This window comes from Rhinoderma darwinii, chromosome 11 (assembly GCF_050947455.1).
Source record: "Rhinoderma darwinii isolate aRhiDar2 chromosome 11, aRhiDar2.hap1, whole genome shotgun sequence".
In the NCBI taxonomy this organism is placed as follows: Eukaryota; Metazoa; Chordata; class Amphibia; order Anura; family Rhinodermatidae; genus Rhinoderma; species Rhinoderma darwinii.
Genome location: NC_134697.1, coordinates 16,704,098 through 16,716,840, shown reverse-complemented (window position 1 = coordinate 16,716,840; position 12,743 = coordinate 16,704,098).

The window sequence follows — 12,743 nt, the reverse complement described above, 5'->3', positions numbered from 1 at the left end:
ACATTACAATTTATGTCAGGAGTCTTTTCTAATTTCTTCTAAAAGCAATTTCTGCTGAGGCTAAAGGTTATTATCTTGTGATTTTCTGCTCCGTTCTGTTCCTCTCGTATTGGGTATGCTTTGCCAGTTCAATGTAATTTTCCAACAGTAATGAAAACCAAGGAAGGATTAATGTTTAATAATTTCTGTCACAGTAGCAGCTCGAGATGTGCGCAAACGCTTAATACAGATGAATAGATTTCGTCATTTTTTTTTTGCGTTGTATTGTGACAAGTGTTCCAGCATCGAGAAGAGCGGATCTTCTCCCCTCTCCGTCTTCTCGCTGACAATAATATGTAAAATTGCTGTCAAAGCAGATCAAGATGTTGACATGCAATCTTCTGGTTCAATCCTTTTAGAATTCGGGCTGTGTCTTCCGAATTGTCCGTGAGTGGCATTTGCAGCAAATCTAAGTGGAACAGAATGAGGATGAGAAATCCATTTGGCACTAATCACAGTATTTAGCACATAAGTCCCCAACTTGGAATTTCTCCGTTTTAGTCCATGCATATGCTTAATAGCTAAGCAAACTTTTAGCTACAGCTGAAACCTGGAGAATATTTGACATCCATTTGTATAATTCATTTTTAATCTGTCCTCCGCGGCAGAAGAATTAATGTAGAAGAAGGTAGGAGAATATTAAGAAGATGACTAAAGGAAAAACATTGGGTTTTAGTTTAAAGGGACTATCTGAAGAATGCCAAGTACAGTATTAGTATCCCTGCCATGCATGGTCTTCAATAAAGTACGATATGTTCCCAGTGACGTAGCTTGAAACTTGTGTGCAAAATATTGAAGCGCTAAGGGTCAGACAGGACCTTAAATAGAACTGACGTCCGTATCTGGCAAACCTGGGCTCATACCAGGGCCTCTCTACAATCCACTTCCGTGGCAGCGTGCAAAATCCAAAAGTGCAGTCAAAGCGCTAGATTTCATCAGAGGGATCTAAACTAGTGCTGTGCCTCATAAATACATTAATCTGCTCTTCCAATATCACCCAAGGAGGGCGCCAAGACACCAGTTGGCCACACTGTTTAGTTAGTGTGTGCGGGTCGATGATGGGGAGGTAGATGAGAGGCCCAATGTGACTTTTTTTTTTTGCCAGGGTTGCCATTCCAAGTATATAGGCCCTGTACATCTACATGTTAAGGACCCACTGGAGATCGTCCTACATCTTGTACGCTTGGTGGGCATCTCGGGTAGGGTGTCTTGAGAGGGATAACAAAATCATTAGTAGCATAAAAATCATGTTATCCTATTTCCCACACACAATGGCCCATAGGATTTTGGGGGGAATAGAAAGATCACAGACTAGTGGGTGGCAAAAACACAAGCATGTGCCTTTTTTTGGGTTTGTTCTCCTTTTGATCCTGGCTTCTGAACCGGTTGCACTGTCATGATATCCACCCTGCTGTTCCTGATAACCTAGATGCTGCTCTGCTCATCTGTAGACTATGCTGTATATCGACAGGACACGTGCACATGTCACCAGCACTTCCAATACCAGGAGAAGATGACAGTGGCTGAGATCGAGCATTGGGTCATGGATTACAGGGTAAGTGTTTTTTTTTTTTTTTATCCTTTGTGTTTTCGGCAGGAAGGACCCGAAGGGCAGGCACTTCCCCAAAAACGTTGGGAACAAAAGTCATTCCAGTGACTAGAAATATTCGTATGCCCTATGATTTATAATCTAATATGACTACAAAAACATATTCTACAATAGTAGACAGTATAAAGAATGCAATTACCAGTTGCTATACCCAGAGGGGCACAATGTTGGCTACTGGGAATATAAGTACATGAGGGTCAATTTGTTTGGAAGCCAAGTAACCTGACCATGTGTTTTGTAGGAAATGTAAGAAACCTAAGTACCCATACAAACATAGGGAGAACAAACAAACTCTATACAGATGAGGCTCTGATCTGAAGAGAGTTTGAGACCCCCCCCTTCCTTCCTTCAGTGCCATGGGGCCACATTGCTAGTCGCTGTATTTTTCTGGCACTCCCAGTATATGAATGATCCTTCAGGCGTTACATGATTAATAATATTGAAAGACCTGTTACACTGACTTAAGCTGTCTATACACTAACAATAGCTGTCGACCGAAAGCCAACATGCTAGATCCTTCTTTTTCCGGACATCTGCCATCGGAGGAGGATCGGGACACCCCATATATATTAGTCGACCCATCCCACCGAAATCAGTGGGTTTGGCTGACTTTCATCTCGTGCATGGGCACAGTTGTAATGTGCAGAACTAAGGTGATAAAGAAGGCTGAGACTGTACTGGCTGTTAACGCTTTCTTTACTTGAACGGATTTTGCAAATCCGCCAAAACAGTATCCTGACAATGGCATGTATATGATGCCACTTTAAATGTGTATTTAACAATTCTTATATTACGCGTGGCATTGACTGCTAGGTGATAGTACTGCTTCTGTTAATAGTCCAACTGTGTAACACGTGCTTAGAACAAATCCGGTAGTGGCTGTAGTCTGGATCTCCTTTCTGTTTAGTTGCTCCATACACCAGGTGCCCTTTTCCTTTGGCCTCTTTGCTTCAGATCAATTCGGGCCTTTGCACCCATTTTCCCAAGGTACTGACACTGACTGCGATCTCTTCTGAGTCCTCCCGGTTTTGGCCGTTTTTTCCTGCTGTGATGTAAGTTCTGTGACAGGCCGGTTCGCTCCCTGCACCAGTTCTTCTAGCAGCTGTTTCCGCTCTAATTACAGCAACTTTTGTAGCAGACCGGTTCTCTCTGTTATATCTTTTAGCAGCCGGTACACCTCTATCAGAGCCTTTGCTGCCCACGCGTCTCTTCACAGGAACTACACTGTCCCACCTCTTCCTGTCCAGGCAGAATCTCCCTCCCTGGCCACCCTGAATAATACCCTGGCACCCTCTGCTGTATGATACTGGTACCTCCGAGTTAGACACTTCAGCAGCGTCCGTGTATATTACACCCTTAAATTTTTTTATCTTTACCAGTGGCATTCGTTGTTGTCTCGGAAATGCAACTGTCTTCTCGACTTCATTGTGGGACGTAGCAGAGACGTGCCAAACCGAGAAGTGAAACAACCTTATCTTAACTCTGCAGAGATCATAGCCTATTGTTCCATTTCAATAATATCGTATTCTAAGACTTGACACTTTTTGCTCAACATGGTGCTGCTTCGATTTTATGTCCCAAACAGCTTAATTAATTATTGTTATTATGTTTGATTACAGGGGTAAGGGGAACATGTATCCTTAAAAAGGTAAGAAAAAAACCAGTGTATTTCATTTACATCTCCTCTGACCGGCTCTGATGTCTCCTGCCAAATATTTACCCACATTTTTGTCTACAAGCTGTTAACACACAGAATGTGTTCTGTTAAAGACAATAATTTTGGCTTGTAGCTTTTATTAAATGTCAGAAGCGTGACAATGAAGACTCTTTTGGTTTGCATTACACAGTGAGGTGTGTGGCGTGATGAAATTAGGACTATTTTTATAGTTGGCAAGCTATTTTTTTTATGGAAATGAGACAAAAAACAGACAAAGACTGCACAGTGACATATACCTTCCATAGAGGCAGGATGACGCTATGGGTCCATGGTGGGAGGGGGCCAATCACTGAACTGATCTGGATTCCTAACATAGTAATAGCATTTACCTGCAGTCACCACTAGGGGGAGTACACTGCAAGTAGCTGTTTAAATTCATATGCAGTGCGCTCCCCCTAGTGGTGTCTGCAGGTAGCCAGTATTAGGTAATTTAGCTTTTATGCACTTCGCTCCCACCCCATAAAGATTTGATAGGAAATTACAGTGGACATTAACATTAATAGAAAAAAAAGTAGCTCATTTCTTGGGGCTCTCGGTGGGAGTGGGGTCTGTTCTAAGTTTTGTTATGGGACCCTATAATTTTTGTATACACCCTTGTGACTGTATATATCAATTTTTGTGTCAATACTAGTACTGTCTATAAACATATGCTCTTTAATGGCCCATCTATAATAAGAAGTTTGAGGAAACCTAGGGAATTAGGACTCTTGTCTATCCAAATTGACCTGAAATATTGTTTTAAAGGGAACCTGTCACATCAAACATGCAGTCTGATCTGCGGTCAGCATGTTATAGAGCAGGAGGAGCTGAGCAGATTGATATATAGTTGTGTGTGAAAAGATTCAGTATAACTTGTAATTTAGTCATTTAAATTCCTACCCAATGTGTTCTTAAGAGTCCAGTGGGCGGTTCTACTTGGTGATTGGCTGCTTTTTCTGTATTCACTCATACAGAGAAGGCTGTCATTCAATGGTTGAGCCCGCCCACTGGACTCTATTGCCCACGGTGAGCAGGGATTTAAATAAATAAATTACAAGTTATCCTGAATCTTTTTGCACACAACTTTTTTTTTTTTATATCAATCTGCTCAGCTCCTCCTGCTCTATAACATGCTGCCTGCAGATAGGACAGTATGTTCTTCACGACCGATTCCCCTTAAAAGGGAGGGCAGTCATGGTCTTAAAAAATGATATATTATTTTTTAGAGCACAACCATGGTCACTGACTCCAGCTTAGATGTATTGTCTACTGGAGTCTGAAATCGTCTGAAATCAACTTCCTGTTTTATCAGAGGATCAAGATGCTCTGTCCCCCATGCTTTGTACTGCAGCGCTGTTAGTTCCCATTGGCTGCTGTATATAAGAACAAGTATGTTTTCTTCCATCTTTGTCAGACATTGGTCAGTTTCACCACTGTACAAGTGCCACCTAGTGGAGGGAATAAGAATACAGCCACAACACCACTACCACCACCACATACTAGTGAGCGCAGTACACCAAATGTATAGCACATACAGGTACAAGGCACAAAGGTATAATTAAGCCATTACTACCCCTTTTACTATGTAATGCAGTCCCCAGATTTTACAAGGGCAGATTGTGTAGTTACTTGTAGTTTATAATCAATCAGTGTGAAGATTATCAGATGCATCCTCATTCTGAGGACCTGGAGGGCATCATCTGGTGGAGGAGACTGAGTTTTCTGATATTCTAAACGTATATATTCAGTCACTTTAGATTCCAGATTTTTTTAAATAAAGCTTTGATTCATGGGAATGAGACTGCACAGAGCAGCGGTTGATAGGTAGATAAATGTATGTGTCTCTGTACCCGATAATGAATGAGCCAAAGGTTTACAAGAAGCCGTCATTTTAGAATAATGGGCTTTCATGACATGGGCAAGCAACTCATAAATTTCTCTACTGATCAGAGAAATCATTTTTGCAATGACAGGAGCATGGACGCACAACATCTAATAATGTGGGACGCCAAGTATTTCACCTGCCTCACCGTGTATATGCACCGCGACTCCAGCAAGGCTTTATCTAGTATTCCTTACACGGACAGCTCCGATATCAGGACCTTGGGCACGGTCCTAATTAATTGGGATCATAACAGTGGGAGGTGGGTGAGGGCATTGTTTACATAATTGGGTCCTACAGGACATTAACCCCTTAATGACCAGCCTATTTTAGACCTTAATGACCAAGCCATTTTTTACGTTTTTCCATCTTCTCATTCCAAGAGCTATAACTCTTTTATTTTTGCGTCGACATAGCTGTATAAGGTCTTGTTTTTTGCGGGACAAGTTGTATTTTTTAATAGCACCATTTTTAGGTACATATTATTTATTGATTAACTTTTATTAACTTTTTTTTGGGGGGGAATAGAAAAAAATCTGAAATTTTGCCACACTTTTTTGCGTCCTAAATCTACGCCGTTTACCGTGTGGTATAAATAACACAATAACTTTATTCAGCAGGTTGTTACGATTGCAACGATACCAAATTTGTATAGTTTTTGTATGTTTTACTACTTTTACACAGTAAAAACGCTTTTTTTTCAAAATTATTTGTTTTTGTGTCTCCATATTTGAAGAGCTGTAACGTTTTTATTTTTTCGCCGATGCGGTTGTATGAGGGCTTTTTTTTTGCGGGAAGACTTGTCGTTTTTATTGGTACCATTTTTGAGTAGATGCGACTTTTTTATCACTTTTTATAACATTTTTTTAAAGTCAGGATTCACAGAAAACAGCATTTTTCCATAGTTTTTTATTAAATTTTTTACGGCGTTCAGCGTGAGTGTTAAATAATGTTATAGATTTATAGTCGGGGTCATTACGGACGCGGCGATACCAAATATATGTAACTTTTTTACTTTATTTTGGTTTTTTAATAGTAAAGCATTGTGTAAGGGGAAAAGCTGGGTTTTTCCTTTTTTTCACATTTTTTTTTTCATTAACTTTATTAAACTTTTTTTTTACTTTTTTACTAGTCCCACTAGGGGACTATAATATGCGATTCTCCGATCGCTATTGTAATACACTGCAATACTTTTGTATTGCAGTGTATTACTGCCTGTCCGTTTAAAACGGCCAGGCATCTGCTAGGTCATGCCTCCGGTATGATCTAGCAGGCAGTCGCTCCAGGCAGACCTGGGGGCCTTTATTAGGCCCCCGGCTGCCATTAGAGACACAGACACTCGGCGATCGTATCGCCGGGTGTCGGTGGGGGAGAGAGGGAGCTCCCTCCCTCTCTCCAAAACCACTCAGATGCGGTGCACGCTATTGCGCACCGCATCTGAAGGGTTAAACGGGTGAGATTGATACTAATATCGATCTCACCCGGCAGAGCAGGGACGCCCCCAGCCCTCAGCTGCCTCTAGCAGCTGAGAGCAGGGAGATTTGACACTCCCTGCTCTGTTTACTTTATCCTGATGCAGTGCCGTAAAAAGGCATATGCATCAGAATAAAGCCCGTTAGTGGCCGCCGTTAAAAGGCGTATTGGCGGTCACTAACGGGTTAATGTCAGTCACGGTGCTGATCGCTGGGGTCCTGGAGGTTGGAGCCCAACAGATCAAACGTTGATTGCCTCTCCTAAGGATAGGCCATCAATGGTAAAGTCTTGGAGAATCCCTTTTATATCTTGTCTATATGTACGTACAACACATTTTAAAAATTATAACTGTGTTTAAAAAAAAACCTGGTGTATGGGCTTCATAAATATGGTGATGGGCCCAACAGTATTGCCCCTTCTAATAATAAACCAACACCAAAAACCGTGCTTTATATTAAAGCAGCACTTCAAGCCATATAGCAATCCTATACAAATACAGTGAGAGTCTGGTTCCCCCTCTATAAACCAGACGCAGAGGGCCGCTACAGGGGAAATGAGTGGCCGCATAAAGATTCTCCCTGTGATCCCAGATGGATCCATGGCGATTGGTCAACCATTGGGTCGACTGTATTCTAAGAAGGGGTTGTCTGATGGGACTAAACTCTTAAGTATTGAATGGAGACTACAGCAATGACTCCCATGGCATCATCTGTATTCCAGTCTTGACCAGTAGGCACCCATTGGTCTTGTGTTGCCTAATGGAAAATCCAATTTAGTGTGCTCCATTTAGTCTTGAGACTTACGAAACTTTTCATGACACTACTTTTTGTTCTAGAAACCGCGACATAGAATAAAATGATCTGTTTGTCTAATCTAGCAAAGCATAAAAAAACAAAAGTCACACTGGATTCGCGTACTCTTCTAAGAGAGACCGGGGTCACGTGACACGAGAGTAGAGGCACTCCATAAATAAATGATAACTACCTAGCAGTAATGATCACTTGACATGTATATTAACCTAATTTGTTCTAAAGTGAATTACACTTTATTTTTCTACCACTGCGCTGAAATATATATATTTTTTTTTCTTTATAGGGAATAGTATATGAATTCTGTAAATCACATTTTGCAGCCTTCGCTGCTCGACTCCTTTATTCAGTGCCTCGTTTTTTCAACCGTTCCTCGATTAAAAGAGAAATAAGAATTACCCACCCCCAGACAGCGATGTGAGGCGGGAGGGGGGGGGGGGGGAGTTTTCAAGGCCGTCTCATCTCTTTTATTATCTGTAATACATTGGAGACATGAATCTGGGTTACCGATCTCCTCCAAACATTAAACCACATTTCTCGTAATGACCGGCAATAATTTGTTCTCTGACGTTTCGGCAGGATTATTGACCGTCAGAAGGTAGGCTAGGCCCTACAAGTCCCTCATGTCGAATTCACCAACCGTCTTCAAATGCTTGAGAGTTTAAAAAAGGTTTGAAGGAACGTGAAAAAACAGCTAAAGAGAGCACTTTGTTTATGACGAGGTATGGAGTGTGCGATCCGTGCCTATTACTGTGAGCCATCCACTGTTCTCATGCTTTTGTGGCTCTACATTAGTCTTTTTATACATTGACACATAGAACTGGAGGTTATTTGATGGAAAATCATTAACTGGGGTCATCTCACCTGAGCGTGCTGGATTTCATCAGAATCTACAGTGTATATTTGATTCATAGACAGAACGTTGCGAAAATGTTACACTGGTGAAGAAAGACTGTGTTGATTTATAGCCTTGAACTATCTTTAGGTGCCGAATCTCAGCTCATGTGCAAATCATTATTCGTCCTATTATTATTGTTCGTATTATACTCTTTTTAAAGCATCCAGGGTCGGATTAAGCAAGGGATGTCAGGAGATTTGAGCTGTGAAGCCTTCAGAATTGTGATTGCAGCTCTTAATTACAATAATGCCTGTAATGTATCATTACAAGATAGGTCCGATAAGATGCCGGATAAATGACGCAATGTATTTGCAAAGTTACTTAACTTTTTGCATCTATTTTGCTCTTTTCAGTATGTAATGGTGGGCTGCTGTGAACGGCTCACTAACACCGTTTTATGGGGTTGTCTTTTTTTTAGACAGCCCCTCTCTATATGCCATATTAAAGTATATGGACATCATACCCTGGTTGGGAAAACCTAGAGTGGAAAGCCACTCAAAGAGCACAATGGAACTATTATGTAGGCACTATATGGCAGTATTATATGGCCAGTCATATGATATAATTATTTTCTTTTACCTCCTCTGTAAAACTGGGTGGGAGGCCCCTTTTATATGTTTTGCCCTGGGGCCTTCTCAGGCCTTGATATGACTCTCTGCAGGAATATGGTTCACGCTCAGCGGTGTACAGTATTTTTAAACTCGAGTCATGTTTTAGGGCTTTATAAAGGGTCGGACATTGACTTAAAGGGTAATCGCCTATAGGTGGCACCAAAGACAGTTTTCTTCCCTCTGAAGAGCTATTTTGCATACTTTTCCCAGGAACCATTGCCGTTAAAACTCCCTACTAGCCGGCTCTCCGCAAGGAGACTCGGTACCTTCCACAAGCTGTATATTACCATAATGGCTGATTAACCAGCTAAAGGCTGACAACACTACTGATGAACGGTGCGTATCACAATATCTGATTTATTACAACACTTGTCAAGGAACATAATTGTAAACACACATGCAGATTGACAGATATTCAGTCATGTTCTCCTCGCCTGTCAGACAGAACAGCGAACAATACAAGGGATTAAATGTTCGGATTTACTATGGAAGACAGCAGGATAGGCACATCTAAAGCTGGGTTTACATATGGAAATAGCCAATCATTAATTAACCAGCCAATGTGTTAACAAGGCTGTAGTGCAGTCCATTTTTAAAGCGTTTTTCTTGTCATTTCCAAAGCTGCGTATAAAAAATAAGATCTCCATGCAGTGTCCAAATAATACAACATAGTGCCGAAATAAGGGTATGTTCGCACGAGGCAGGTTTGTTGCTGGACATGCCTTCCATGCATCGGAATAGGGTTGTTTCTGCAGCATGTGCATGGATTTCTGCATATATCCCACTCCGATAAACGCAGAAATTTCTGTAACACATCTGCCGCCTGTGAAAATACAGTAACACTGCCATATATTGTCCACGCAATACTGCCATTCAAGGCCCAAATAAAACTGCCATGAACCGCTTTGCGCACCCTGACGTGCCATTACGTCCTGGTGCGGGGGGTGATGTTTGGAGCGCGCTCACGCGCTGAGCGTGCTCCATATGCTGCGGATGTCGGCTGTATTTCACAGCGGACACCCGGGACTTGCTGTTTAACCCCTCAAATGCTGCGATCAATCGCGACCGCAGTATCTGAGGCATTGAAAAGAGGGGGATGGCCTCCTCCGACAGCTCATCGCCCACCCCCCCCCCCCGGAGTGAGATTGGGGGGTGACTGTTGTTATGGCAGCCCAGGGGCCTAATGAAGGCCCCCAGAGCTGCCTTCACTCTGCCTCTGCTAAGACTGTAAATATAACGACATACTGCAATACAATAGTATATTGTACCAGCGATCTAGGCTCACTAGGCTGGTTCAAGTCCACTAGGGGGGCTAATAAAGTGTGTGAGAAAAAAAGTAAAAAATATTTTTAGTAGTGAAAAAAATAAAGTATTAAAAGTTTAAAAAAAACTCCCATTTTCCCCCTAAAGTAATGCAAAAAATAAAAAAAAATTGGTATCGCTGCGACGATAAAAGTTTGAACTATTACAATATAGCGTTATTTAACGCGCACGGTGAACGCTATAAAAAATGTAAAACTCCAAAATCACTGTTTTTTGGTCAACTTCGCTTTAAATAAAAATAAAAATGTAATAAGTGATCAAAAAGTTCTACGTACCAAAAAATGGTACCGATAAAAACTACCGCTCGTCCCGCAAAAAATAAGCCCTCACACCGCTGAATCGGTGAAAAAATAAAGATGTTAACGGTCTCAGAATGTGACGACAAAAAACATTATTATTTTTTTTAAACGTTTATCAATAAAAGTCGTAAAATATATAAAAACCCTATATAAATTTGGTATCCCCAAAATCCTATTGAGCCACAGAATAAAGATAAGTTGTTGTTTTTACCGCACCGTGAAAGACGTAAAAACGAAACCCAAAAAACAATTCAGGAATTGCAGTTTTTTCCATTTTCAGCCCGCAAAGAACTTTTTTTTTTCAGTTTCCCAGTACATTATATGGAACTATAAATGGTACCAAAAGAAACTAAAACTCCTCCCGTAAAAGCCCCCACACCACTCTATTGACGGAAAAATAAAAAAGTTATGGCTCCCGAAAAATTAAAAAATGTCCCGAAGGGGTTAAGTGTTCAAATAATACCGCCATACAATACCTACATAATTCTCCATACAGTGTCCGCACAATACTCTTTATACAGCCTATAGTGCCAAATAATACTGCTGTATAGTGCCAAATCCTCCAGCAGTTCAATTTCCCGAGTAATGTCACTATACACCGTTAAATAACAGTGGGCGGTTTTAGGGTGAATTTTAATCTAGAGTTCTAAATGGGTAAAAGTAACAATACCAGGTGGTAAGGTGGTGAATTTACGAAGGCTGACATCCATGGCTGTCTAAGGTAATGAAAGTTAATGGAGACTTCCCTGTTGATCTCGGGCAGTGACTGAAGCGATCGATGGTCTAGGGTAAGTGACGTGTTAATGGTTAAACTTTTGGTGGTTTAGGGCAGTAACGAGGTTGGTGTTTAACTCATTGATTTTCTATTGTAGTAAAGGGGTTGATGGTCCAGTAACCGGTAACAGAACGAGGTCATCCTGCCTCAAATCATTTTTGTTCAGCCTCCCCTTACTTCTTTGCATTAAAGGATAGGTGATCATTTTTTGATTGCTGGGATCCACATTGATCATGAGAATGGGGCTCAACCCCCCAAGATCCTCCTCACTGCACCCCCTGTAGTGAGGAGGAATTTGAATGGAGTGGTGGTCGAGCATTCGCCCGCCATTCCATTCAATGTCTATGAAAATGATGTAAATAACAAGCGTGTACTCCGCTGTTTTTATCATTCCCATAGACTTTGAATAGAATGGCAGCGTGCATGTCTGACCGCAGCTCCATGCTATGTAAATAAATTAAATTATTGAGGACAGGAGTGGAGGAGAGGTAACAGACTGAGCTACGTAATGGTAAGAGCAGAGTTCACAGCAGCACAGAGTATTTCAGGAGAGGAGCGTGCAGATTCTGTGCTGCTGTGAACTCTGCTCTTACCATTACGTAGCTCTCAGTCTGTTACCTCTCTTCCACTCCTGTCCTCAATAACACCTTAACATGATTGGCAAGTCACCACCCCGCACAAGATCCGCACGCTCATCTCCTGAAATACTCTGTGCTGCTGTGACCTCTGCTCTTACCATTACGTGGTGACTTGCCAATCATGTGAAGGTGTTATTGAGGACAGGAGTGGAGGAGAGGTAGCAGACTGAGAGCTGCGTAATGGTAAGAGCAGAGTTCACAGCAGCACAGAATCTGCACGCTCCTCTCCTGAAATACTCTGTGCTGCTGTGAACTCTGCTCTTACCATTACGTAGCTCAGTCTGTTACCTCTCCTCCACTCCTGTCCTCAATAACACCTTCACATGATTGGCAAGTCACCACCCCGAACAAGATCCGCACGCTCCTCTCCTGAAATACTCTGTGCTGCTGTGAACTCTGCTCTTACCATTACGTGGTGACTTGCCAATCATGTGAAGGTGTTATTGAGGACAGGAGTGGAGGAGAGGTAACAGTCGATCTTACCTGCAAACGCTGATGCTGCTGCAGAATCAACTGTAGCCTCTGGTGCCGATGTGGCCGTCACGATGCAGGACCTGTGAGTGACGTCACAGGTCTGCACTGTCAGAAGCTGGGCGTTCTGAAGAGAAGAGGATGTTACTTCTCTTCAGAGCGCCCAGCTAGTAAAAGTATTAAAAACGCCCCGATGTACGCACATAATACACACCCACTT